Source organism: Panthera uncia (assembly GCF_023721935.1).
Source record: "Panthera uncia isolate 11264 chromosome A1 unlocalized genomic scaffold, Puncia_PCG_1.0 HiC_scaffold_16, whole genome shotgun sequence".
Classification (NCBI taxonomy): Eukaryota; Metazoa; Chordata; class Mammalia; order Carnivora; family Felidae; genus Panthera; species Panthera uncia.
In genome coordinates, this window is record NW_026057576.1 from 49,535,159 (window position 1) to 49,562,388 (window position 27,230).

Sequence of the window (27,230 nt, forward strand, 5' to 3'; positions counted from 1 at the left end):
TCAGTTTTAAGTAGTTTTACTATGAAGTACTTGGGTATTTTGTTGTTCTTGTTCTGCTTGAAATTCATAGAATTTCTTACATGTGTGACATGTTGTCTTTTAACAGTTTTGATCATTTCTCAGCCAGTTTCTCTTCATTATTATTTCTGCATCATTCCCCTCCCTTTTCCCTTCTTCTCATCCTCCCTCCCCTTCTCCCCCCACTCCCCCATTCTCTTGGCATTTTTTCTGGGATGCTTATAAATATGTTAGATTTTTTTTATCGTGTCCTATATGTTTATACTCTACTGGTTTTTTTTAACATATTTTTTTCCTCCATGCTTCAGTGGATCCATTCTATTGCCCTTTCTTCCAGTTCCCAATCCTTTCATTTGTTGTGTCTAATTTGTGTTAATCTCATCTACTGAATTTAAAGTTTTTATTATTATACTATCCATTTATAGAGTGTTTATTTAAATTTAATTATTTCTTGAATATTCCAGTTGTCCGGTGAAATCATCCATCCTGCCATGTGTTTCCTTGGATATATTTATGGTAATTTCAAAAACTATATATAATAACCCTAACATCTGGATCACCTGGAGCTCTGCCTCTATTGTCTATTCTTTCTTTTATTTGCCAGGTATTTGGTCCTCTCCAGGCATGCCTTGGAGTTTTTGATTGAGCACAAGACATTGTGGTGAAAAATTGTAGAAATAATTTGACACTTTCACAGACACTATCTTCTTCTAAGGACGATTCTGCCCCCCCACCCCCCACCCCCACTTTTTCTAATTGGCAATTAGATTAAGGGAAGATCACCTCACTCCTACCTGGGATTTATCTGATTCAAAGACAGGTTTCAGTCCTTGGTAAGGTTTTGTCTATTTTTGGTTCATATTTTTTCTTATCTTATAGTGCTGGATTCTTAATTGAAAGTATAAGAGATTTGCTAGGGATCCCCCTCCTTGTAGGGCCCCAATTTTTCAGTAGTAACACTATTGAAATCCCAGGCAGCCTTTATACACTGCTTTCTGCTTGGTTTCTTAGTCTCTCCTCCTGTGTAGCTCAGAAATCATCAAATTCCTCTGGGGGAAAGTGCTACAGAATGTTGGGTTCATATCAGTGAACTTCCTTTCTCTCTGAGATTCTGGCACTTTAAATATTGACTGCCTTGATAGCTTCCTGATTTCTCCAAAGAAATTTTCTTTTTAAATTTTGTCTAAATTTAGAATTATTGTCATATTCAAGTTAGAATGCAGTAAGTTCTTTACTATTATTGAAATGACCTAATTTTCTTTTATCAGAACAATGAATTTTTCTCTTTATGTTCATGATACTTTTTAGGTTACCTTTTGAAAAAAGCAACTTAACTCAAACATCAGTCCTCCCAGGCTCATTTCTTGGCGCTTTTTGCCACTTTCTATTGCCATCATTTTGTTTCTACCCTAACATTGATTACTTCTTGTATTTTTTTAAGTTCATTTTAAGTTCATCTGCTTCTCTCCAGCCACTTTTTATTTTTCCTTTTAATTTGCTGCCAAATTTTAGTATCTATTGCTGTATAAGAAACCACCTTAAAAGATAGTGGATTAAAGCAATGATTTATTATTTCTCTTATAGGTTGGTTGGCAGTTTTTCTGCTCCATGTAGTGTCTATCAGCTGGGGTCACATGGCTGTAATTAGTTGGTGGTTGGGCTGGGTCTGGAACATCCAAAACGGTCTTACTCACATGTTTGGTGCCTCAGCTGTGGTGGGCTAAGGGGCTAGAGTACCTTGATTCTCTTCCATGTATGTCCATTTCTCCAGCAGTTTAGACTGTATTTCCTAAAGCTTGACAACTGGTTTCCAGACAGAAGTAGATGCTGTCATGTTTCCTAAATTCTGAGCCCAGAACTGTCACATTGTATATTACTTCTTCCACATCCTCCAGGTCAAAATAAGTCACAAGTCCAGGCCAGAACCAAGATGAGGGGAAATAGATTCCCCTTCCTGAAGGGAAAAGGGGCATGTACATAAGAGGAATTGTTGGTGGTCATCTTTAAAAGCAATCTACCATAGTGCATATTTGTATAAAAGCCTATTCCTTTTTCAGTACAATCTACTGATAGTACACTGCTTGTTTGGCTTCTGCCCCAGATTTTTTTCTACCAGCAGCTAAATTCAGTTACTTGCCATCAGTAGGCTCAGGCAAAGCATAAGCACTGGGCTCAGTATCAATTTAAAACAGAAAATTTTACTTGTACCTTTTCTCATTACTTGTCCCAGTTTTAATAATTATATTTGTCTCTTTCTATCTCTCTCCTTTTTGAGCCAAACCTACCCAAGCTCTATTCTTATTACCTCTTTTTATATTTCCTGAACCTCAGTGCTTTCTGGGACTGCAACATCTTGCCTTTCTTGGCCCTCTGCAGGTTATTTTTTTCTTGATTAGATTTCTCTTTGTATCTTCAGAACATTGGCATCTTCTCAGCATTCTCTTCCTAGTATTGTGGAAAATACCTGCCCTGCTTCCAATGGGAGACTCTCTGTTCCAGGTATTGCTCTTACTGTTTTTGATAGAATTAATCTTTATTTCCAAAATTAATTGATAACTCCAGATCTATTTTTATATTTTATTTATTTATTTATTTATTTATTTAGAGACAGAGTGTGAGTGAGGGAGAGAGGCAGAGGGAGAGAGAGAGAGAATCCCAAGCAGGCTCCATGCTCAGCTCAGAGCCCAACCTGGGGCTGGAAACCACGACCTTGGGATCATGACCTGAGATGGAATCAAGAGTTGGGCACTCGACCAACTGAGCCACCCAGGTGCCCTGATTGATTGATTTGTTTTTAAGTAGGCTCCATATCTACTGCAGAGCCCAATGTGGGGCTTGAACTCATGACCCTGAGATCAAGACCTGAGCTGAGATCAAGAGTCAGATGCTCAACCGACTGAGCCACTCAGGTGCCCCTATGATTTTTTTTTTTAAACAGCATAAAACATGAATTCCTGGGATACAATGGAGTCCATAGGTTATAAAGGGGCTATGTGTATAGAAAGTTTTACTAATTTTGATAAGTTGCCATTATATCTTTTGAAAGTGAAAATTTGTTCTTGAGTAGAAACAAATTTGGCCAGATTTTCTCAGTTTGGCTATAATATTATGCTACTAGCATATGTGTTTTAATTTGTCACAGTTTTCATAAAATAGAGTAGGTATAGACTTAAAACAAATCTATAATTTATTCCAATAATTAAAAAAAATAATATATTATTCTGTGAAATGCTTAAGATACTGTAAGTCTCACCTAATGTTTAAGTAGCTAAGCAGTTATAAGACCATATTATATAATGTGAAATAAAAAGTAAACATTCACCTGTAAACAATATCACTGAGCACATAAAATTTGTCATAATTTAAAACTTTTCTGGCTAATGAAAAAAGTTTAAAATTAAATAATGCATTTATATTGTACAGGTCTTTGGGAAAAAAGTGTGTCATGATTGTATTACTTTATTGGGTAAAGAAAACATAAATATGTATTTTTTGGGAAGTCAGGACCTCTTTGAAAGAGCTTTGAAACTTTGATAGGTTTTTAGAATAGAAAAATCCCTGTTGGAACAACAAAGCACTAAGGAGGGGTCTTGGCAGCACGTAGCTCTTTGATAGTTGGCTCCATTTTAGCCCCTGGAGTGAAGATGTGTTTTTCCAGAATCATATATTAGTTTGTTTGTCAACAATGCTTATCTCTGATAAAGACTAAGTGGAAATTGTCCTTTTAAGATTTATCATGCTTTTCAATGAAACAAAACTCCCATAGCCAAAATGTCACTGATATCTGAGATACCGAATTCTTGTACTCTCTGCTTTGTCTGATTTGCTAGTTGCTCTCTGAAACTTGACAGATTTGAACAATTAAGTCAAGGTGATGAATCACTTGTATTTCTGATTCCATTCCTATTCACTTAAGTGGATGAAAAGTTCATTGTGAAGATGAAAGATTATTTTCAGTAGACTTATGCAAATTATTACCAGTTATTGCTTTGTGTAGTCTCATTAAAAGTAAAACTGAACAAAAAATTGAACTAGGAATTTTCTGGGATAGTCTTCAATTATGTGGGTACTAGCTTTTCTAAAATGCACTCTTGAATTTTAGTTTTGACAATTTCCATCACCGTATCTATAGCGCCACATGCTTTCCCCAAGTTTCAAAACAAATTAAAAAAAATTACTTAACAAATACTATATGAAAACAATGTTTAACAATCTACCACTATTTAGCATAGGAGCTCCAATGGTTGAAGAAAACGGAAGTTTTAAAACAATGATGATTTTGTTAATGGCAAGTCATAATCATGGTCTCCAAAATTTGTTTTAAAATTTATACTTTAAACTGACACAAAATATACATTATCAATGAAGTTAAGTTTTTGGTTTCAACCTAAATTTTGGTTTTCTATTATAATTTTCTTATTGTACTTTTTTTTTTTTTTGGTGGGGGAAGATTGTTCTAGTATTTTCATTAGCTTCCTTTTCCCTTTCTGATAGAATTCACGTTTATCTTTCATTTTAGGAAATTTTTTTCCACACTACGTCTCATTCATGTTGTCTAATCCTGGCCACATCTATTATTATCCCTTCCATTCCATTCATGCCTCCTTCTTTTATTCACTCTGACCTTCTGGCCTAGAGCTCCTGTGGGTATCTGTGTTTGTAGCAGTTTTTTTTTTTTTTTTTTGTAATATTAAGCAGACCTTCTGCTGATTTATCAAAGATTTATTAGCATCTCTTCTGTGCCAATTAGTGTGTTAGATTTTGAAGATAATGATGGTCCCTTTGAGCTCTTTGAAGTTAGGGGTTATGTCTTGTTCATTCTCGTATCTCTCTTGCTTGACACACACCTGACTCATGGCTGACCTTCCATAAAACTGTTATTAAAAGTATCCTGGGGGCCTGGGTGGCTCAGTCAGTTTAAGTGTCTGACTTCAGCTCAGATCATGATCTCATGGTTCATGGGTTCAAGCCCCGTGTCGGTCTCTGTGCTGACAGCTCAGAGACTGGAGCCTGCTTTGGATCCTGTGTCTCCCTCTTTCTGCCCCTCCACCACTTTTGCTTTGTCTCTCTGTCTCTCTCTCTCAAAATAAATAAACTTTAAAAAAATTAAAAAAAAAAGTATCCTCTGGGGGTGCCTGGATAGCTTAGTCAGTTGAGCGTCCGACTTTAGCTCAGGTCATGATCTCACAGTCTGTGAGTTCAAGCCCCATGTCAGGCTCTGTGCTGACAGCTCAGAGCCTGGAGCCTGCTTTGGATCCTGTGTCTCCCTCTCTGTCTGCCCCTCCCCTGCTCATGATCTGCCTCTCTCTGTCTCAAAAATAAATAAAAACATTTTAAAAAATTTTAAAAAAGTATCCCCTTTTAAAGTCCATCTGCCTATGAAGTATCCAATCTGTATTGATTCTTTCCTCTTAGTTCCAATAATGTTTATTCAAATTTTGGGGATATTCCATGTACCAGTCAGTAAAATATTGTTCTTAGAGTTTCAAATGAAATTCGCTACTGTGGTAGCAAATTGCCTAAGTATAAAGAACACACACTGCACAAACATTGCTTCAGGTACTTGATTGCTATATTAAGCTTTTTTAAAAAAATTTTTTAATGTTTATTTTTGAGAGAGAGTGCGAGCAGGGGAAGGGCAGAGAGAGGGAGACACAGAATCTGAAGCAGGCTCTAGGCTCTGCGCTGTCAGCCCAGAGCCCGACGCGGGGCTCGAACTCACGAACTGGGAGATCATGACCTGAGCTGAAGCAGGACACCTAACAGACTGAGCCACCCAGGTGCCCCAAGTTGGATTTTAATGCAACATTTGGTTGAACTGCTGACTTTCTGGATAGGATGTCTGTTGTGGATATGTTAGGGAAAAATCTGTTATACGTTGGCCGACAGGACTGATAAGGGAATTTCAGTCCCTGCCTGAAGACTTCCCAGCTGGGTTCTTATTCCCACCCTGCTTGCCTCAGGTGGCAAATTACTACTAATGAGGAATGCAGAAGTAACAGAATATAATTGTCCCCTTTGTTGATGCTCTGGGCTCAGACCTCTGGAGAATGATCTCCTCTGAGCCCACCCGTATAAAATAAACCTCCTGCCTTCCATGATCTCTGAGTGCCGCTTGGTTCTTCTGCTGGGTGATCCAGACTAGTTTCTGTAACAGATAAAGCAATCTGTGCAGCACTAGCTTCATGAAGCTACACCTGAAACATACCTTTTGTTTTGTGACTCAGAGACCAAGTTTGAGAAATATAGAACGTAAAATGAAATTAGGTTGTGTATTTAAAAATCATACAGTATAATTATTTATATTCATATCACAAGAGAATACTATGTGGCAAGATATGTAACATCAAGACAATTGTGAAATTAATTTGATTATTTCTGAGTAAAATAATATTTTTAAACTTCAGAAATGCATTCCAGAAAAATACAATAAATATTTCCTGACCCTTCTTCTGTCAGTAATCAAAATGAAATTGAACTGGGATGACATGTTCACATTCAGTTATTCACTTCCTGACCTTACAAACTTAGCTTAATAGAGTTTCTTTTTGGTCACACTAGTTCCCAGAACTATGAAACTATCAAATTTGTACTTGAAAAGCCAATTTGTATATTGTATGGTGTTGGGTTACAGTCCTTCCGAAATCTCTAAAATCTCATTCTTTGTTTCACCCAACTTTCTTGTGAAGAGTGAGTATTCATGCTAACTTTAATAACCCTCATTTGTTTTTCTGGATAATGCATGATTTAATCTTCATGCTTTGCAGAACTTTGCCTTTTTCAAGATCAGACTTGCTCGATGCCATTCCTTCCTTCCATTGTTTTATTTGTGAGGAAATTACCCCTTTCAAGGGCAAAGGAGTTGATAAAAGATAACTCACAGAAAAGTTTGTATTAGGTTGTTTACCAAAAGAGGATATGAGAGGAGTCTACATCCACAGTAAGCCTTAAGAAACTGAGAAGAGAAAGGAAGGAAAGGGAAATCTAACAAGCTAAGAAACAAAGACTTGGAATTTGACATTAAAAATACATACCTTATCTATCCATTCCTGACATATTCATCATAATTTCTATCAAACTTCATGATCCATAGAACTTCATATGAACTCAAAATATTATTAATTTTGACTTCCATTGAAAATAAATTTTGTGGGGCGCCTGGGTGGCGCAGTCGGTTAAGCGTCCGACTTCAGCCAGGCCACGATCTCGCGGTCCGTGAGTTCGAGCCCCGCGTCAGGCTCTGGGCTGATGGCTCGGAGCCTGGAGCCTGTTTCCGATTCTGTGTCTCCCTCTCTCTCTGCCCCTCCCCCGTTCATGCTCTGTCTCTCTCTGTCCCAAAAATAAATTAAAAACGTTGAAAAAAAAAAAATTAAAAAAAAAAAAAAAAGAAAATAAATTTTGTCAACCACCTTCTTATTAAAATGTTTTAGAACTAAACCCATAACAATTACATCTACAAAAATGTCATTAGATTTTCTAAAAGAACACCAATCTACTTAGAAGTATGAGCTCAACTTTTTAATGCATGTGTTTACATAGTTGCTTTTTTTTCCCCTACAGGCAGCATGATGTACTGGAAAGAATATGAGATTCTGGGATTAGGAGAACTGGGCATGAGTCCCAGACTCTGCGCTACCAGCTGTATGACCTTGGGGAAGTCACTTCATCCATCTGAGTCTTGTTTTTCTTGCCTGTCAAATGAAAAATAAAAGACCCCAAACTTTCAGGTTGAGTATGTAGATCAAATGAGTAATATATGTGAAAATGCTTTGTTAGTTGTAAACCATCATACAAATGATACTTACTTTTATTTCAGATGAACTCAAATATTGCTCTAAATTGGTAAGACACAAACAAAACAAATGACTGTTAATGTACATAGTAGCCTTGGTTCTATCTAAAAAATTTTTCTTTAGAAAACTAGGCTTTTAATTAGCAAATTGTCAATGGCTCTAGACTCTTTCAAAAAAGAGTCATTATGTATTTGAATCATTCAATTAGGAAAAAAAATATAATCCTCCTTTAAGAGAACCTTCTTGACACTGAATCATTTACTCTAAGCTCAAGTTTGATCTTATCCTGACATTCTCCAAGCTTGTCCTTTGGAGAAGCCCCTTTAAGCTGTGGATTGTATAAGTGAGGAAGATGTATAAATGAGAGCACATGTACACAGGGAAAACTTACTCATGAGACAGTGGACACAGTGCCAAGGATCCACTCTACTTTTAGGGGTCCACAAAAATGGTTTACTTTATTTTGTAACTGGAAGAAAGAAATGAACTTTTAGGTCAAATAAATGTTTTAGTGTATAATATTAATACCTTCATCTTTATGCCAATGAGTCATAAATATAATTTTTTAAGTTTAATTATTTATTTTGAGAGAGAGAGAGAAAGCACACACTAACTGGGGAGGGGCAGGGTGAGAGAGGGAGGGAGAGAGAGGGAGGGAGAGAGAGAGAATCCCAAGCAGGCTCTGCACCGTCAGTGTGGAGCCCAATGCAGGGCTCAAACTCATGAACGGTGAGATCATGATCTGAGCCGAAATCAAGAGTCTGACGAACTGATTGAGACACCCAGGCACCCCCAGAAATAAAATTTTTGTATTCGTTGTAGCTCTGGATAACTTAAGATGAATTCTTTGAGGAATCCAGTTATCTACTGTTCAAGGCACACCAGGACACTGTTCCAACAGAGGTGATGTTGCCAGGAATCACAGATGTGGAGTGATTAGTTCTAATCTGCAAAATAGGGAAGGCTTTGCAGAGTTGATATTTAAATCAGTATTTTGGGGGATAAATATGCTTTCTATAGGTGAATGTGGAAAGGGCATTTCTGAGAGAAAAAGCAGCATGAACCAAAGGATGAGGCTGTGGAGAGAGAGCACTGGAACTTGGCATTAGTCAATAACTGACAATGGCCTATTCAATATAAAGTCATGAGGGGAAAGTCCACTACTTACATGGCCGAACCTTACTGAGCCAGTGTTTGTCCATTATTTTTCATTGAAATATTTTACAGCTAAACTCAAAAAATTACATGAACACCAAATGAGTAAGCAGTTGGTTGTTCAAAGAGCTAGTGAGCTTAGATAGAATTAATAAGGATATTGTGTCAATAACAAGGCAGTATCTTATGTAATAGTTGTTCTCTGACTGCAAGCAATAAAAATGTTTTCTGCTAATTCAGACAGAAAAGGAACAAAAGGAGAAAAGAAAAATGGAAGCCAGCCTTGCTAACAAAAATGATATTCTTTTCAAAGTCAGAGTGTTTTTCTTCTTCCCCACAGCTGAACCATGTAATAATCTCCACCTAGAAGTTCAGTTTAACCCGAGACCATTGGACCAATTCCATCCTTTGTCAGGACCTCTAGGTCAATACTCAGGTTATCCAGTACCAAATATGAAAACATCTGATTCGTCCTCAGTCTTTCTAGCAAACTTGTACCTTGCTACAAGACTGATAAGGATTATGTGGGTGAATTCTGGAAATTGTCCTCTCTCCTTTTACATTATAGCCTCTTTCCTGTTATCAATCTCTCTGTTCCTCATCAACCATGTCTCTGCTCCTTATCTCCAAAGACCTATGAGCAGAGCTGACATTCATGCTCTACACTGTGCATTGAAATGCTTATTTACACTGATAGCTGTTCTGATGTATTGAGGCATCCTTTCGTTGGGCCATGGCATCTGTTTTGACTAGTTGGTATCTGTATATACCAGTGGTTAGATGTGTTCCATGTAATTCCTGCCCATAATCAACATTTAATGTGATATCTGAAATCATCATTGGAAAATCAGTATGAAGATAATAAATGTAGGTCTTTTGTGTGGTAAAACATTAGTTTTCCTCTTACTTTAACGATCAGTCTGGAATTTTTTGTCCACTAGAAAATGTTATTTTCAGAATTGGACTCCTTCTATTATTTGATAGGTAACCATACATGATTCTAATCTGAACTGTTGACTGATGAGACTTTCAGTACATACATGCCAAATGTGCTCAGAGTCCAGATATTAGGGATGAAAGGATATATGGGTCACAGACTGTGTCTGCAAAGAACTCAATATGTGGGGCTTCTCTTCCGGATCTGCCACTTATTACTTTATTCATTGAGTTTTAAATTTGTTAAATTTAAAATTATGGTAGATTACTTATTGGCTTTTTGAAATGTAGGTATTAATTAGATTTAGAAGTATATTTGAGGGTATCACAATAAGCTTGAAAGGTAATTGGGTAGACCCTCAGAAAAAACCATCCAAGTAATCTCCTCAATGCTTATCCATCCATCCATCCATCCATCCATCCATCCATCCTTCTGATATCTTTTTGGATTCATTCATCTGCGAGGAAATGTGCTTGCAAATAGAAAGACTCCCAAGACGCTTACAGATTGGTGTAAAAATAAACATACAAATAATTATAATGCCACTATGGAGATAAATTCACAGCTGGAGATGCTCACACAAATTCCAGGGAGTATAGTGAAAACAGTCCTAGAATCTGGAGGATTGTAAATCTGGATTTGAATTCTGGCTCTACTCTTATTAAAGTTATGGCTTTGAGTGAATTATTTAAATCTCTATGTCCCAAGTCTCCTCATCTATTACATGTGCACAATGTCACTTACCTGATACATAATAGGTACTCATCATGTTAGTTACCTTCTCTGTCTTGCCCCCTCTTTCATTCATCCAAACTTTGGCTTCCTTATCTCAAAAATAAAAGGCTTTAATTTGATATCTGAAATCTTTAAGAATCTAAAGTTCAGTGATTTAGGAATAATCCCCTCATCTTGGAAGAGATGCATTCATTACTTATGGTCAAATATACTTTTGTATTATAAACATAGTACAACATTATGAAGAGCATTGATGAGTCTCAAACACACCAGGCTCTTTCTTACCTTCAGGACTTGGCACATCCTGTTCCTCTTACTTGAAGATGTCTTCCCCAGTGCTTTCCCTATGCTTACCTGGGTAACTCCTGCTCATCCTCCAGTTTACATACTATAAGTCACTTCCCCAAAGATAATTTCCACAGGTGATTTCCAAGGGGGCGGATCTGTGAATTGTCTTTGGACTCTACTCATCCTTTCAAAATAGCCACCATACTACAGCAATTAGAGATCTAAATGTAGATCTCTAATATAAGATCCACTTACATGCAAAAGACAAAATTAGAGATCTCTAACCTTCTAGTGTGTTTTCCTTTAAAAAGGAAGCGAGGATGACTCTTGTTTCTATAGACCCTTCTGGGAATAAGTTTATGGTTTATTGAAAGAGGGCTTATTTATATTTCATCCTCTCAATACAAAACATGGATATAATTATTGATGGCTACCATATACAAATCATTTATTACATGCAGGCACTGTTCCAGGCACCATGTATGTATTATTTCATTTACTTATATCAACTTTAAGAAATAGGTTTATGGGTAAAATAGGTTTACAAATGAAGAAACAGCAACTTAAGGAGTTTAAATAAACTGTGTTTCCTAAATGTCAAGGTACCATAGTTCATAAAAATAAAATGAGGAAAAACAAAAGAACACCCAAACCTCAAAACACTACACCAAAATGCTATTAATTTAACAGTAGCTTTTCAGGGAGAGAAGGAAATGTGCCTTACACAAATTCTAAGATGATCATCTTGTCATATACATTTAGATTGGAGAGTGGCAGAGGCTGGTTTGAACTCAGGAGTGTATAGTTTCAGAACTAATATATTTACCATTATCCTATGCCCTTCAGATTCAGGAAATCAGCCCTAAAGTACCACAATACTTGTGAAAGCCTCATGAGATAAATAAAAAATTTATTGGAAATTGTGAAAATAAGTCAGGGGAAAATGGAAATGCAAAACAAAACAAAACAACCACCTATTAAATTCAAACTCACCAATAATATTAGATTTACAAACTTTAAAATAAAAGTAGAAAATAGAGAATATTTATTATGTACCAGTCACTTTATATTGATCTCATTTAACACTCATAGCAATTATAAAATAAACATTATTATGACCCATATTTAACAAATGAGAAACTTGGGAATAGAATCTGCCCAGTTTGTATACTAAAAAATTGTGGAGTTTGTGTTAGACTTATCCCGGAAATTGTGAAATTGGTAGGAGATTCTACAATTTCCTGGATCACAGGGATGCAACAGTGTATTCTGAATAATTGAATAAAATTAGTCAAGGGAAATATTTGTTGTTGGAACAGGTTTTAACATGGGGGTACCTGGTTTGTTGTGTAAGTGAGATCCTTTTTCAACTATTTCTGCTGGATCTTAATTTTTTCAGTTTCAGGTTTGATAGTCATGGTAATTTTAGGAACATGTCCACACAAGAGGCTGAAAGTAACTGTGTATTGTAATCTTTGGTTACTTGTCTTCATGTACCTAGATTGAAAGATCCTTATGGTCGGGTGCTATGGTTTTTGTATCAGTGGCTGGCACAACCAAGGGGCTCAATAACGACTTGTTGAATGAATGAAGCATGAAGAAATTGAGCACTAGCAATTTTAGATCGAAACCAAGAAAAGGTGTATCATGAAAAATGTCTTTTTTCATTCTACCACAGCCAGCCTCTTCAGGGCCTTTTATAAATTAGAAAAAGTGCTCTCCCGAGGTGTATAAATTAGGACTTAGGACAAGGAACCCACTGGGTAGATGTGCTCTCCCTGACTTGACCTAGCCCTGCAAAGAGATTCTTCCAGAGAGCAGTGGAGTCCAACTAGGCAAACAGCTTAGATTTCCAAGCCCACTTGCTCCCTTAGTCAGGGTTTACCTCACCATTCCCTTGATTTGGGGGGTGTGGTGGGGGTAGGGCAAGTGTCTTTTTGTCTTTCTTAATCAAGAAAACACTAGTCTGCCTAGTTTGAAAAGATGTAAAATGATTGCATTCTATTGATTTATACCTTATTAAATCTCCATGTCAGTCTTTATTATTCAAAGAAAGTGCATTAGCTAGATTAGTTCCTTCTCTCCTTATACTATAATCTAGAAGCAATTTTTATAGGATACTTTCAGATTTTGTAAACCAATAATATTGAGCCCTGAAACTGTGTATTTTAGTATTGGAACATTTTTTGAATTTTCTACTGATTTGCTTGTGACATTTTTCATATTTTGTTTTAGGTGAGCCACTAGAAAAAAATAGCTAAAACCAGTGTCTAAAAACATGAAATTATTTTTTCTCTTTCTGATGTAATGTACACACACACACACACACACACACACACACACATACACACAGCTTTTTTTCTGTGCTAAGTGGGAATTTAGGGGCAACCTGATTCATAGCAAGAGACACAGGAATTCTGTTGGGATCAGTGACTCTCTGAACAGCTCTGATTAATTGCAAATGATCATTGTAGTAATAGTTTATTAAGAGGAGTTTATTAAAACTTAAATCTTAAAACTTCAATTCATGTCACTTAGGCACACACTTCAAAAATTAAGAAATTAAAGCCAACATTCCTTTCTTGACCAATGGAAAGGCCAATTAAAAACCTCTTTTGCTTTGATTACAGCTCTGATATAATGTGCCTTTTAAGAATATTTGTATTTATTTTTAATAAGGACCACAGAACTGTTTTCAATTTTGAACATACGGGGAGTAGAGAATGCTTCAATTCAGCCTGTGAATCCTCAGGTTAGAACAATGGTTTCCAGTCCAGTCCCCTAATGCACTTGGAAATGTAGTCTCTGTGGATGGATCTCAGTATCTGTTGTAGCTCCCATTAATCCTCATCTTTCTGTTTTTTAAGTAGCCTCCATGCCCAACTTGGGGCTTGAACTCAGGACCCTGAGATTGAGAGTCACACGCTCTACTGACAGAGCCAGCCAGGCACCCCCTTCATCTTTTCTTTTATATTCAAGTTTGCCATTGTATTAAGCTGAAGCAACAAAGTGGAAGGAATTCTTATGATGGAGAAAAGAACTTATACCTTCAGTAGCTCTAAGGGTGACTGACTCTTTTGTGTGAGCAGTGTCCCTGAATAGGAGCAGGCTCTGCTGTCTCCATCAGTAAACAGGTACGAGGACAGCTGTGTCAGGAGACCCCTTGTGAACACTAGGGAAATACATAACAAAGTGTTTGGAAGAAGGCTAAACTTAGTGGAGGACTGCTCATGCTTAGTAATATTTATTGACCCCTGCCTTATTAGAAACATTAATTTGTAGCACCTTTAAAATGATGTGGTTTCCTGATATCAAGCCATTTTCTTTTCTGGTTCACATTGGTTTTACTATTGCCTTTACTGGTAAGTAGATAGAACCCTGGGTTGACCTCCAGGTGTAGCAAGAATAGAGAACAGAGGATTTGGGTCATCTGGAAAACAGTATTGAGCGTTTAAAGGGTAAGGGCTCAGTTAGTTAGGCATCCAACTCTTGATTTTGACTCAGGTCATGATCTCACAGATTATGATCTCACAGGTTTGTGAGTTCCAGCCTCACATTGGGCTCTGCCTGCAGAGTTTGCTCAGGATTCTGTCTCCCTCTCTCTCTGCTCCTCCCCCACTCACACGTGAGTGCACTCTCCCCCTCAAAAATAGGTACATACATTTTTTTAAAAAAAGAAAGTTTAAAGGGTAAGGGCTTTAGAAATGTGATTTTGAATCACAGCTTTGTATCTAACTGGATGAGCTTGGGCAAGTCCTTTAACCTCTCAAAGGCTTTGCTATCTTCTTTTGCAATAGCCCCTACCTCCAATGGTTATTGTAAGGATTAAGTTAGATAATTCATGTAAAGTATTTAGCACAGTGACTGGCACATGCTTAGTGCTTGGTAAGTGACTGCTTTTTCTACTGTTGACATGTGATCCCGGAGAATCATTCTTTGTCTGAAATTCCCTTCATCTAGGTTGATTTATAAGTCCTAGGAATACCTCCAATAAAGTAAAACTTTGGAGATTTTTGCATTTGTGCAAAGCAGAATATATTGCCAGAATAATTGCCATCAAATTAGCCTTAATATACCCTAAATTATTTCCAATGAACTGGACTATATGTATATTATATATAAAAATAATAATGATAATTCTTATAAAATGATATTAATGTTTTCTTTTTGTTCAATGCAAATTTTATCTCTCAGGAACTTTATATATGTAATTTTAAGTACTTATAACAATGGCACAAATTAAAGCAAATCAAAACCACAATGAGATATTACCTTACACCTGTCAAAATGGCTAGAATCAAATAGACAAGAAATAACAAATGTTGGTGAAGATGTGAAGAAAAAGGAACCCTGTAGACTGTTGGTGAGAAAGCAAACTGGTGAAGCCACTGCAGAAAACAGTACAGATTCTTCAAAAGATTAAAAATAGAATTACCATATGATCCAGCAACTCCACTACTGGATATTTACCCAAAGAAACCAAAAATACTAATTAAAAAAAGATGTATGCATCCCTATATTTATTGCAGCATTATTTACAATAGCCAAGATACGGAAGCAATACAAGTGTTCATCAATTAATGAATGGATAAAGATGTGTGGTGTATATACATGACGGAATATTACTCATCCATAAAAAAGAATGAGATCTTGCCATTTGCAACAATATGGATGGACCTAGAGGGTATAATGCTAAGTGAAGTAAGTCAGAGAAAGACAAATACCATATGCTTTCACTCGTATGTGGAATTTAAGAAACAAAACAAAGAAAAAAGGCAAATGAAAAAACAGACCCTTAAATACAGAGAACAAACTGGTGGTTACCAGCGAGGAGGTAGTTGGGGGCATGAGTGAAATAGATAAAAGGGATTAAGAGTACACTTAGTCATGATGAACGCAGAGTAATGTATAGAGTTGTTGAATCAATGTATTGCGCAACTGAAACCCCCATGTAACACTGAATATTAATTATACCTCAATAGAAAATAAATATATATATATAATTTTAAGTACTTAAAACAATTAAGTATCAATTTTCATGTTTTATAGATAAAGCAGAATCTCAGAGTGATTAAGAAACATCTCAAAGACTGCACAACTAGTAAACAGAAGATCTGGGATTCAGAACCAGGTTGTTTTGCTTCAGAGCCTTTGTTCTTTCTGATATACCTGCTGATGTTCAGCGACCATGCCAAGTGGTCTATTAAATTTATCCTTCTAGTTCAATGCAGTGAAAATCAGCAGGTGGTTTTATCTCCTTAGTGAATATCAAATTTTTTGCTGCCAAATTCACAACCTCTGAGAGAATCCTGCATTCTCTTCTTTGCTAGAATCCAGAATCCCTTTAGTTGATTAAATTATTTCCATTGATGTGGATTTCAATTCAATCTAATAACAACAAGGCACTGTCTTGACAAAGGATGTGCTGTTGTTAGGGGTTTTTCTGAGGCAATTCTTTCATAACTTTTTCAGTCAGATGAAGCCGAGAATAGCGTTATTAACATCTGTCCAGTCCATGGCAGAGAAAAGTTCTAATCTAGGGAATAGTTTTACCTCTAGTGGATCTTTTCATGAGATTTACAAAATGATTTATAAAAACGAATCAATACAGTTTTAGGAGAAAAAATCAGTGTTAGAATGATCAAGGATGAATGAGACATAGACAGCTAGGAGGGAGAGACACGGCTATCACCTAAAAGTAAGGTTAAGGGTACCAGGAGAGAGAAGTGTGCACAGTTCAAATCATTGAACTGAATACTGAATGTTGGGTGTGTGCTTCCAAATGATGGAGAGGAATGGAGTGTGCAGAGAAGTTAAAACTCATATGACAAAGTAAAGTGTCACACAACTTGGAGATAGACCAGTAGAAATTGTCCAAGAGGAACACAAAACAGAAAATTAGCAAAATGGTAGACCCATATCCAACCATATCAGCAATTACCTTAAAAATTAATAAACTAAACCTGCCTTGTGTAATATGACTGCCACTACCACATGAGGCTATTGAAATTTAAATTAATGAAAATGAAATATAATTAAAAATTCAGTTTCTTAGTTACACCAGTCATATTTCAAGTGCTTAATAGCCATGTGTGGCTATCATATTGGATTGTGCTGATATGGAACATTTCCACCATCACAGAAAGTTCTACTAGACAATAATGGACACAGAGAAGGTCAAATGGATTAAAAAGAAAAGCCAGATCCAATTGTGTATTGTCTACAAGAGATCCACTTTAACTATAAGGATATAGAAAGATACACATACAACTGTCATATAAAAGAGACTACAGGACAAAGAGTATTATGAGAGATAAATAGGAATACTTCATAATTAGAAAAAATTCAATTCAACAAGAAACCCTAACAATTATAGATATTTATATGCCTGTATAGTTTTTTCCCCTGACACCAACGAATTCTCCAATTCTCTGACACCAAGTAGGTGTCCTACAGTTCAACTCGATTGAATTCTGAGACTACCTGGACTTAGTGCAGACCCCACAAATTAAGGTCTGAGTCCCACAGTTTGCACTCACTTCAGACACCTGCCACAAATGGGGTCCCCAGGAGACCTACAGAAGCTGCCATACTGACCACAGGGTCTGGGGTTCGCACAGCCTTCCCTCAGATTCAGTAATTCACTCAAATGAATCCCAGTACTCAGGAAAGCAGTTTACAATTAAGGGTTCATTACATAGGATACAACTCTAGCACAGACAAATGGAAGCAATGTCTAGGGCAAGGTATAGGGGGAAGGTATGCAAAACTTACATGCCTCTCTGGGCACACCACCCTCCTAGCCCCCTGATGAAGCCACCAACCTAGAAGTTCCCCAAACCCAGTCTTTTAGAGTTTTTAAATGACAATTTTATTATGTAAGCATTATTGATTAAATCATTGGCCGTTGCTGATCAATCTCAATCTCCAGGTTCCCTGTCTGTCTCTAATCACTTGGGTGGCTTTTCTGGCGACCAGCCCTGATCCCAAAGCTATCTAGGTCCCTCTCACGGGTCATCTCATAAGCATAAACAAGATAGGGAATTCCAGAGGTTTTAGGAGTTCTGTGCCAGGAACCAAAGACAAAGCCCAAATATTTATATTCCACTATACCACAATGACTCATTATAGAGCCTCCAAACACATGAAGCAAAATTAATAGAATCAAAGGGAGAAGTAGACGATTCCACAATCAGATCTGGAGATTTCAGTACTTCTCTCTCACTAATTGAGAAAGCAACTAGACAACTCAGTAAGAACATAGATGATGTGAACAATCAGAATGTAACTGATGTTTATAGAACCCTATACCCAGCAGCTGCAAAGTATGTATTCTTTAAAAATGTACATGATGATAATGCTAGGCTATAAAACAAGCCTCAATAAATCTGAGAGAATTAAAACCATACAAAGTACGTTTTCTAAACCTAACAAACTGGAAATAAAAAAACCTCAAATTTTGGAAACTGAACAACTTTTAGTAATCTGTGGATCAAGGAAAGAATAAGATAAATGGGAAAATATTTCAAACTAAATGATAACAAAATGACAACATATCACAATTTGTGGGATGTAGCACAAGCAGCACTTAGAAATTTAATCCTTAAAATGCTTATTTAAGGAAAGAAGAAAGGTCTAAAATCAATGATCTAAGGTTCCATCTTAAGAAAGTTGAAAATAAGGGGTGCCTGGGTGGCTTAGTTGGTTAAGTGACTGACTGTTCATTTTGGCTCAGGTCATGATCTCATGGTTCATGAGATCAAGTCCCACGTCGGGCTCTGTGCTGACAGCATGAAGCCTGCTTGGGATTGTCTGTCTCCCTCTCTCGCTGCCCCTCCCTTGCTCTCTTTCTCTCTCTCTCTCTCTCTCTTGCTCTCTCAAAATAAATAAATAAATAGACAAAAAAAAAAAGAAGTTTGAAAACAAAAAGCAAAGGAAGGTTAAAATAGAGGGAAAGAATAATAAAGACTACAAATCAGTGGAATTAAAGAAAAATGATAGAGAAATTTAGCAAAGCCACAACTCAGAGTGGAAGAAGCTGAGTGGTCTGGGGATGCCAATGGAAGGATGATTGGTCCAAGGGACAGAATGTCATCAGGTCTTTGTAAAAAAAACACCTGGTCACTGTTGTTCTACCATAGTGTTGTGAGGCATGTGTTATTTTTTAACAGCATTTTGAAATTGAAAATATGAGTATAATCTTATCTTGCTCAAAATAAAGGAAGTGTCTGCCACTTTTCTATGCCTCCAATTTCTTTCTTTGCCATTCAGCACTCTTGACAAGGCCTCTTCCTGATTTCTCACTATTACCTTTGCTGGGTCACAGCAATATGTAAATTAATGTAGATTCCATTCAAGACAGGGAGCCCTCAGGGCTGGATTTGGTCTTATTACAGGGTCTCCAAGAGAGTACTGTCTAGAAGAGAGGGATACATATTCTCATTTCCACTTAACATGCTGTTAAAACTTACAAATGCCATGTACATTTTTCATGGTATTTGCGAATTTACATTTGTAAGAGTGTAAGTTACAATTTGGTCTATGGAAAATGACAATTTGATCAATGAATGGTGTTAGTTTCTATTTGAATTTGGATTTTTTGTTTAGTTTCTTTTCTTAAGTGACATTCATAAGACTCAATAAAAGTTGAATAGGTTATTCATGCATAAGCAATTGCATTTTATTATGTCATTTCACCATAACATTATTTTGCTTCATCATGTCCTCCCTCCCTCCCTCCCTCCCTCCTTTCTTTTCTTTCTTTCTTTCTTTCTTTCTTTCTTTCTTTCTTTCTTTGTCTTTCTTTCTTTCTTTGTCTTTCTTTCTTTCCTTTCTTTTTCTTTCTTTGCAAGTCAAAACAAACACCCCCGCCCAAAGTGTTTAAAGGAGATTTGTGACCTCTACTAAAAACTAGAAAACATAGAACATTGTTATCCAGAAACTTGTGACATATATGGATTTGGCTATGCCACAGTACTGATATTATTCTCTGAAGCATAACTACAGTCAGTAAAACAGCCTCACCTAAAATGATTTTTGTTCAATCCTCAAATACCGGCATTATTTAAGGGCTCCACTTTGTAGAGGTGGGATGGAGAGAGCTGAAAGAATATGTCTGACTCAGACAGATGTGGTTCAAATACTAGTATTTCTGTAATCTTGACTGTGTCCCTTGAGGGGTTTGAATGTCAATATTTTTAATGCCTACTCCACAAGGTTACAGTGTGCTTTAGAGGAAATAATGTATGTAAAGTGCTGGCACATAGAGACTGTCTGTGTTCTCCCCTCCTTGACCTGTAATACAATAAGCTGTGAGTGACTAGTAGTGTTTGCATATTCAGAGAGCCGGTGTGGCAGATGGGAGAGAGCAAGGCTTTTGAAGCATAGAACAAGACTTACTCTCTTTTGCCATTCATTGGCCATCTGACTTTAGGCTAATTATTTAACCTCTTTGAGTTTCTATTTCGCAATGTGTAAAAAAAGGAAAAGAAGATTGTATCTGTAGACATGTAATGATTAAATGAGTTATGTAAACATTTAGCACAGTGCATGGCATAATTAATGCTCAATTAAGAGTAGCTTCAGTTATATCACTTTTGTACTCTTAAGACTTTCTGTTATTAAGGTTTTCTTTCAAAGTGCCTTCTATTTTCACTGTATTCTAATTATCAAAACCCTCAGGGGGTGCCTGGCTGGCTTAGTCAGTAGAGCATATGACTCTTGATCTCCGGGTCATGAGTTCAAGCCCCACACTGGGTGTAGAGTTTACTTAAAAGAAAAAAAAGAAAAGAAAAAACAACCTCAGGATTGCAGTCAGCAATGTTAGAGCTCAGATCAATTTCTGGTTCAAATAGTGTGTATTTAATTTTATCTCTGCCGCTGTTTATGAGGGCTAGAGAAGCCAATCTCACTGTCCCATATGCTGCAGAGCAAAAAGATGCTCCTGAGCTCAATGGAGGTTATTTTTCATAGCTCTAAGAATCTAATCTTTATGACTGATGACTGTTGTCTTAGGATACATAAAAGTCCCATCCAAGGTATTCATATCTCAGATTATTGATTTCTATTCAACTTGCCTACTTTTCAGTGCAACAGAGTATGTGATCAGGGAGGTAAAGAGCAATATTTATTTGATTAAAATTTCTTCAGCTTGATCTGCTTGTTGCTAGTGGCAACCAACAAAAGAATAGATCTAAAATGACAGGTCACAACCACATTGATAACAGTCTGTATTTTTATCTTTCCCCAGTTGTGATTTTAAAATAGTCTTTCTAGTGCTTGTAGTCATAAAAATGATTACTATGTAACCACCTTAGATATATTGACAAACTAAACAACCCTATTTCACTAATGAACCTCTTCCCAGGGCTTGGAGAGTCAGCCTCAGACCACATGGGCCATTGCTATACTAATGGCTATAAGGAAGATGATACTGTTTATATTACAGGAATTATTACCCAAAGTGAATTTCCCATTAATTGGTATGTCTTGGATCAGCATAACATTATATGTTGCAGCAGCATTTACAAGTTTGTATCTTTTTGAAAACAGTATCACTTTCTAAAAACAAAACAAAACAGCAACAAGAAAATCTGCATGCACTCTATTAAGCGTTTGGTGGTTCTGTTGTAGAATATACTGAAGTCTCCAAAGGAGACTAAAAATAATATCCTTGGGAGATCTGTTCATAATCCAATGAAATTCAATTAGACTCCTTTCCAAGGACAAAAGAACATCTTTGCAAGCAGGGAAGTATTAACTTTACAAAAGCATGATGCACCTTTGGGTGCCTTTGTTGGATCTTCCAAAATTGAACCTTGTATACAGGAAAAAAAAAAAAAAAAACTAGAGCAGTTTGCACTTCCTCCAATCATCCTGTTAATTTGCAAGCCAATGGAGATAATCTTGGAGCACAGGATTTGATCTCTGCATGCTATGATTCTCTCTGTCTGGCTCTTGGAGTGTCACATTCAAGTGGACAGGACTTCCAGAGGAGTGGCCATTATCAAATTTACAATAAGACTTCAGCTGATTGGAAGCCTTTTGGGTGAAAATCTTGTGTGCTAAGTTGCATTTCTTGAGACCACAGAAAGGTCTCCATGCACTCCACATTAAAGGGCAGGATACCCTGAGGAGGAACATTTTAGGCTGTTAACAGTTACAGCACAGTGGGGGAGTTGGGGAGCAGAGCATTTCCAAACAGCTGGGAATTAACAGAGCCCTTACTCCTGAGGAGGGGCAACCTTTAGAATAAGATTTGACACAGGAAGCATAATGCAGGGAGAGCCTCTCTGAGCTGAGCAAGGCAAGAGGGCAGAAGACGCCAAGAAGTGGTGTGAGAGAATCAAAAACATTTTGTTCACTTCATAAAATTTCCTTAGCCTGCACTCAAAATAATCCCAATTTTTAAAAATGTGCTTAAAAAAAGTTTGGTCTAGCCAAAGTCACGAGATACAAGTAACAGTCCCCCATTTGTCTTTCTTCTAAGTCTGTACAGTGTTGCAACACTGCTTATCTCCTTGCTTGAATTTGCCACAGGGAATGAAGATCTGACTTTCCTGGCTCTGAGCCCCAAGTTGGCTCTGAGTGAGTGTTGCTAGGGTGAAGGTTGGAGTACTGAAGAAGCGCTGACTAAGCTATTAATCTTAACTCTGCTTGCCTTCTCTGTGCTCACTCAAACTGGAATGGACTGGAGCCCTCCTTGTCTCTAGGGCTCACCAGGGGGTACTATTTATTAGATCAGAAAACAGCTTTTGCCTCTGGGAGGAAGAATTTGGCCCCAGCCCTGAGCAGCAGGGCTTCATGCACTCAATGAGCAGGTGTGTTTCCCTTGTGCTCTCCACTGCCCAGGCAGTGCCCTGTGCACATAATGAGACTCCTCCATCAAAGGCACATGAGAATATGCTCTCTAGCTTGGTTTTTCCCATCCATGATGTTCAAAAACATCCAATCATGTTTTTTATTCATTAATTTGAAATTCTTTCCATTTTATCTTTGTCCTTGGGAAACCCAAGCTCATTGTCTTGCCTGGATTTTCTCAACTTGTCTGCTTCATAACATTTCTCCTCTCAGTACTACATTTCTACAAAATGCCCCAAATTTTGAGTTTTTGTGAAACCCTAGTGTTTTTTTGTGAACTTGGTGAAGTAGATCCTTCCTTCCTTCCTTCCTCCCTTCCTTCCTTCCTTCCTTCCTTCCTTCCTTCCTTCCTTCCTTCCATTCCACATTATCTTCCTTCAGGTATGAATTGTGCAGTAATTCTTTCCATGTGAAAATTGCAATGGGATTACTGAATATTAGGACCAGAGTTCTGAGGCCTTAGTGACCTTGTATTAGGTTCTTGTTGCTGCTATAACCACAAATTTAGTGACTTAAAGCAATATAATTTTATTGTCTATATTTCTGGAGGTCAGAAGGCTGGAATGGCCTCATTGGGCTAAAATCAATGTGTCATCAGGGCTGAGTTCCTGTGTTCCTTTTAGAGACTCTAGGAGAGAACTGCTCCTTGTCTTTCCCCACGTCTACAGGCCACCTTGCACTCCTTCTGTGGTGGCTTCTCACTGTCAAAGCCAGCAGTGGCCAGTCAGGTCTTTCATGCTCTTTACTCTGACTTTATTTCCCTCATCAAAGCCCCTTCTCTGACTCTTTCACTCTTGCCTCCCTCTTTTCACCTAGAAGGACCTTGTGATTACATTGGGCCCACCCAGATAGGCCAGGATGATCTCCCCAGCTCCAGATCCTTGATTTAATCCTGTCTTAGAAATCACTTTTGCCATGTGAAACAATATATTCCCACATTCCAGGGATTAAGATGTGAATATATTGGGTGGGGTTGGGGGAATGTTATTCTGCTTATTATAGACCTACTGGGCTCTTAAAAAACCAGGTTGAAATGGTAGCTGCATCTAACCTAGACTCTGAATCTCCAAATCTTGGCCCAAATTCTTGCTGACCTTCTCTGCCCTAAGTCCAGTAGAACAGTACCTGATGTAATATTTTCACAGAAGAGTATATTGCATTATAGGCCAGAATGAATTCTTAATGTGTGCATGTAGGCAGGTAATACACATCTTAGCTAAAAATGAGCTAGACTCTGCAAAATGTCACCTTATATTTTGTCACTTTTACAAATAGTTTCACACACTGGCTCATTTTAGTAATGACATATGAATACTGTTTTGTGTGCTATAATATTTCCCAACTTTTGTCCTTCTGTTTTTGTGCTTCATTTTCTTTTTTCCCCAAAAAAGATTAGAGGAAAGGTCTGTTATATTTTCTTGGAAATATTATATATTGGAAATATATATATTGGAAATATTTATATTGGAAATATTTCTTGGAAATACGAAAGCATGGCCTGTAATGACAGCAATGATATAATTATTATTCTACTGAGGTGATTTATAAGATACAGTAAAGCGTCAATAAACATCATATAGTCTGCCAGTCCCTGTGTGTTCATAGAAATAAAACGTCACTCCTGTCCTTGAAGAATCCATAGTTTACTAGGAGAAAGAGATCATGCACAGAAGAGAGAATTAGCAGCCTGTGGGAGCAAGATTCGTACTAGAAAATTAAATAATGGTGATTCAAATTTTGTTAGTAGAGGACATTCAGACTTTAAACATTGTAAGCAAAGGTATTTCATTGGGAAATGGAGGTAAATGTCACTTCCTTAAGTTTGTATATGGAACAAAGGAGGTTAGCAATTACAATACACGTTGAAATAGTTGATTGGAGTTTGGGTTTTGTTAAGATATACAGTTTCTCCTTTTAATTTTATTTTATTGGAGAAATCAGGATAATATTTGTTATGCCCAGAATTCGTGATCCCCAAAGACCACCAGGGAGCCGAGTCCGATGCAAAAGCAAAAGAGCCTTTATTCGAGCTAGCTCGAGCTCAATCCCCTACCTGCACTGACTCAGCGGTGAGATACTGGGGAGAGAGAGAGAGTTTCAAAAGGACAAAGGTTTTATTGGGGCCTAGGGGCAGTTGGTGAGGTAATGGCTGTGGCCTCAGCCGATTGGCTGGGGAAGGGTCTGAGTCCTGTTAGGCAGGTCACCGGTTGTGTTTTGATCGGGAAGTTACTCAAGGGGAGGAGGAGTGGTCAATGTGGAGGACAGAGAACAAGATGGAGTCAGCTGGCGTAGGTCCACCCTTTCATATTTACCTTGCAGATTTATTTTAGTAATGTTCACACACATATGTAAAGTTTCTGCTGCTCAATAAATGCTCAGGAAACTAACTAGGATGTATGTTCATCCAGGGAAATGTCTGAGGTTTTCCTTTGTTTCCCTTTAGTGTGGATATTCAAGAAATGTTGCCAAATAAGAAACTGCTTAGATGCTAACACAAGAGCACATGCTGAAACTGCCTTTTAAAATGCAAGCCAGCTGGCTGCTCTAGACCAACTCTTAGGAAGAAAGCCTTCTTCATCTAATTCGTAAATGGGAAATGGGATTGCCAGGCCTCACTGGCTTGTTTATTTATTTATTTTTTGTTTGTTTAAACTATGCATTGTTGGATAACTGTGACAACATTAAGAAGAGGGTGCACGAGTAAAGTAAGGAGTGACCTTTCATGAAGCAGTGTTATAACCATCTCCATGGAAGAGCGTAGAGATGATTCCATGCAGGAAGCATGGAATGGTGTGGCCTCTGGCAAGCACAGTTGATAAGCGGGAAGTGTGTCTGTGTATACCAACCTGGCAGATGCGTGTATGTGTCTTACACGAATGTGTTCTATATATGGTTCTCTCTCTCTCCATATATGCAGGGGAGAGCATGAAACAATGTGGAAATGGGCAGCCATAAGTTTGTTCTTTGCATTTATAGGATCTGATTCTGCTTTTATTTTATTAATGTGTTTTTAATTTTTATCTTTGTTATTGCCTTTTGTTTTTAAATTTTATTTTTATTTTTTAAATTTTTTAATTTAAGTCCGAGTTAGTTAACATATAGTGTAACAATGGTTTCAGAAGTAGAATTTACATATAACACCCAGTGCTCATCTCAGCAAGTGCCCTCCTTAATGCCCATCCCCCACCAACACCCCTCCAGCAACCCTCCATTTGTTCTCTACCTTTAAGAGTCTCTTATGGTTTGCCTCCTTCTCTGTTTTCTCTTAGTTTTGTTTCCCTTCCCCTATGTTCATCTGTTTTGTTTCTTAAATTCCACATATGATTGAAGTCATATGGTATTTGTCTTTGTCTGACTGACTAATTTCACTTAACATAATACACTCTAGTTCCAGCCATGTTGCTGCAAACAGTAAGATTTCATTCTTTTTGATCACCAAGTAATATATATATATATACACACACACACACACATACACACACACACACAAATAAGGGAAACAAAAATAAAAACAGAGAGGGTGGCAAACCATAAGAGACTCTTAAATACAGAGAACAAACTGAGGGTTGCTTGAGGAGTGTTGGTTTATATATAAATATATATATATATGTGTATATATACACACACACACACACACACACACACATATATATATATATATATATATCAAAATATCACATCTTCTTTATCCATTCATCAGTCGATAGACATTTGGGCTCTTTCCATAACCTGGCTATTATTGATAGCGCTGCTATAAATATGTGTTTTGTTTTTTAGATTCCACCTGAGTGAAGTCATATGATATTTGTCTTTCTCAGGGGAGGAGGATAGGGGAAATGGGCAAAATGGGTGCAAACAAGTGGGCCTCCAGTTATGGAATAAATATGTCATGGGAATAAAAGACACAGCACAGAGAATACAGTCAATGGTATTGTAATAGCATTGTATGGGTAGAAGTGGTACCTACACTTGCGGTGAGCATGGCATAACATCTAGAGAAGTTGAATCGCTGTGCTGTACATCTGAAACTAACGTGACACTGTGTCAACTATACGCAAATAAAAAATTCAAAAATAGAAAAAAAGGAAAAGAAAACAAAAAATGTGAAAATAAGTGCTGATTTCTCCCTATCTATCTATGTATCTATGTGTCTATCTATGTATCAGCAGCATTTATTTTCACTCTTTATGCTCTCCCCTGTGTTGCAGGACTGGAAGCTCTGAGAACCCTGTTTTTGAGATGCCTCTGCTTTTGGCTTTCTGGGCACAATTTATGTTCTGTCAATGAAATGAACTCATGCAAGATCCCGAAGGTAATGTATAGGCTCAATGAAACCATGTATGAAAAAAAAGAACTTGTTTGCAATTATAGATAATAATTTTCCCAATTTATTGGTTTTTTAAGTTTAGAATTGTAAAGAGAGAACTTTCTCCCCTTTAAAGCAA

The 27,230-nt window shown here is 37.2% G+C and overlaps 1 long non-coding RNA gene across 1 annotated transcript; it reads left to right on the forward strand.

Moving 5' to 3' along the window:
• The first annotated feature begins 2,436 nt into the window (after positions 1-2,436).
• Positions 2,437-27,153, forward strand: LOC125933883 (uncharacterized). The gene is made up of 3 exons (XR_007461137.1): positions 2,437-2,517; positions 7,579-7,745; positions 26,994-27,153. It is a non-coding gene; the product is annotated as an uncharacterized LOC125933883 (long non-coding RNA).
• Positions 27,154-27,230: the final 77 nt, after the last annotated feature.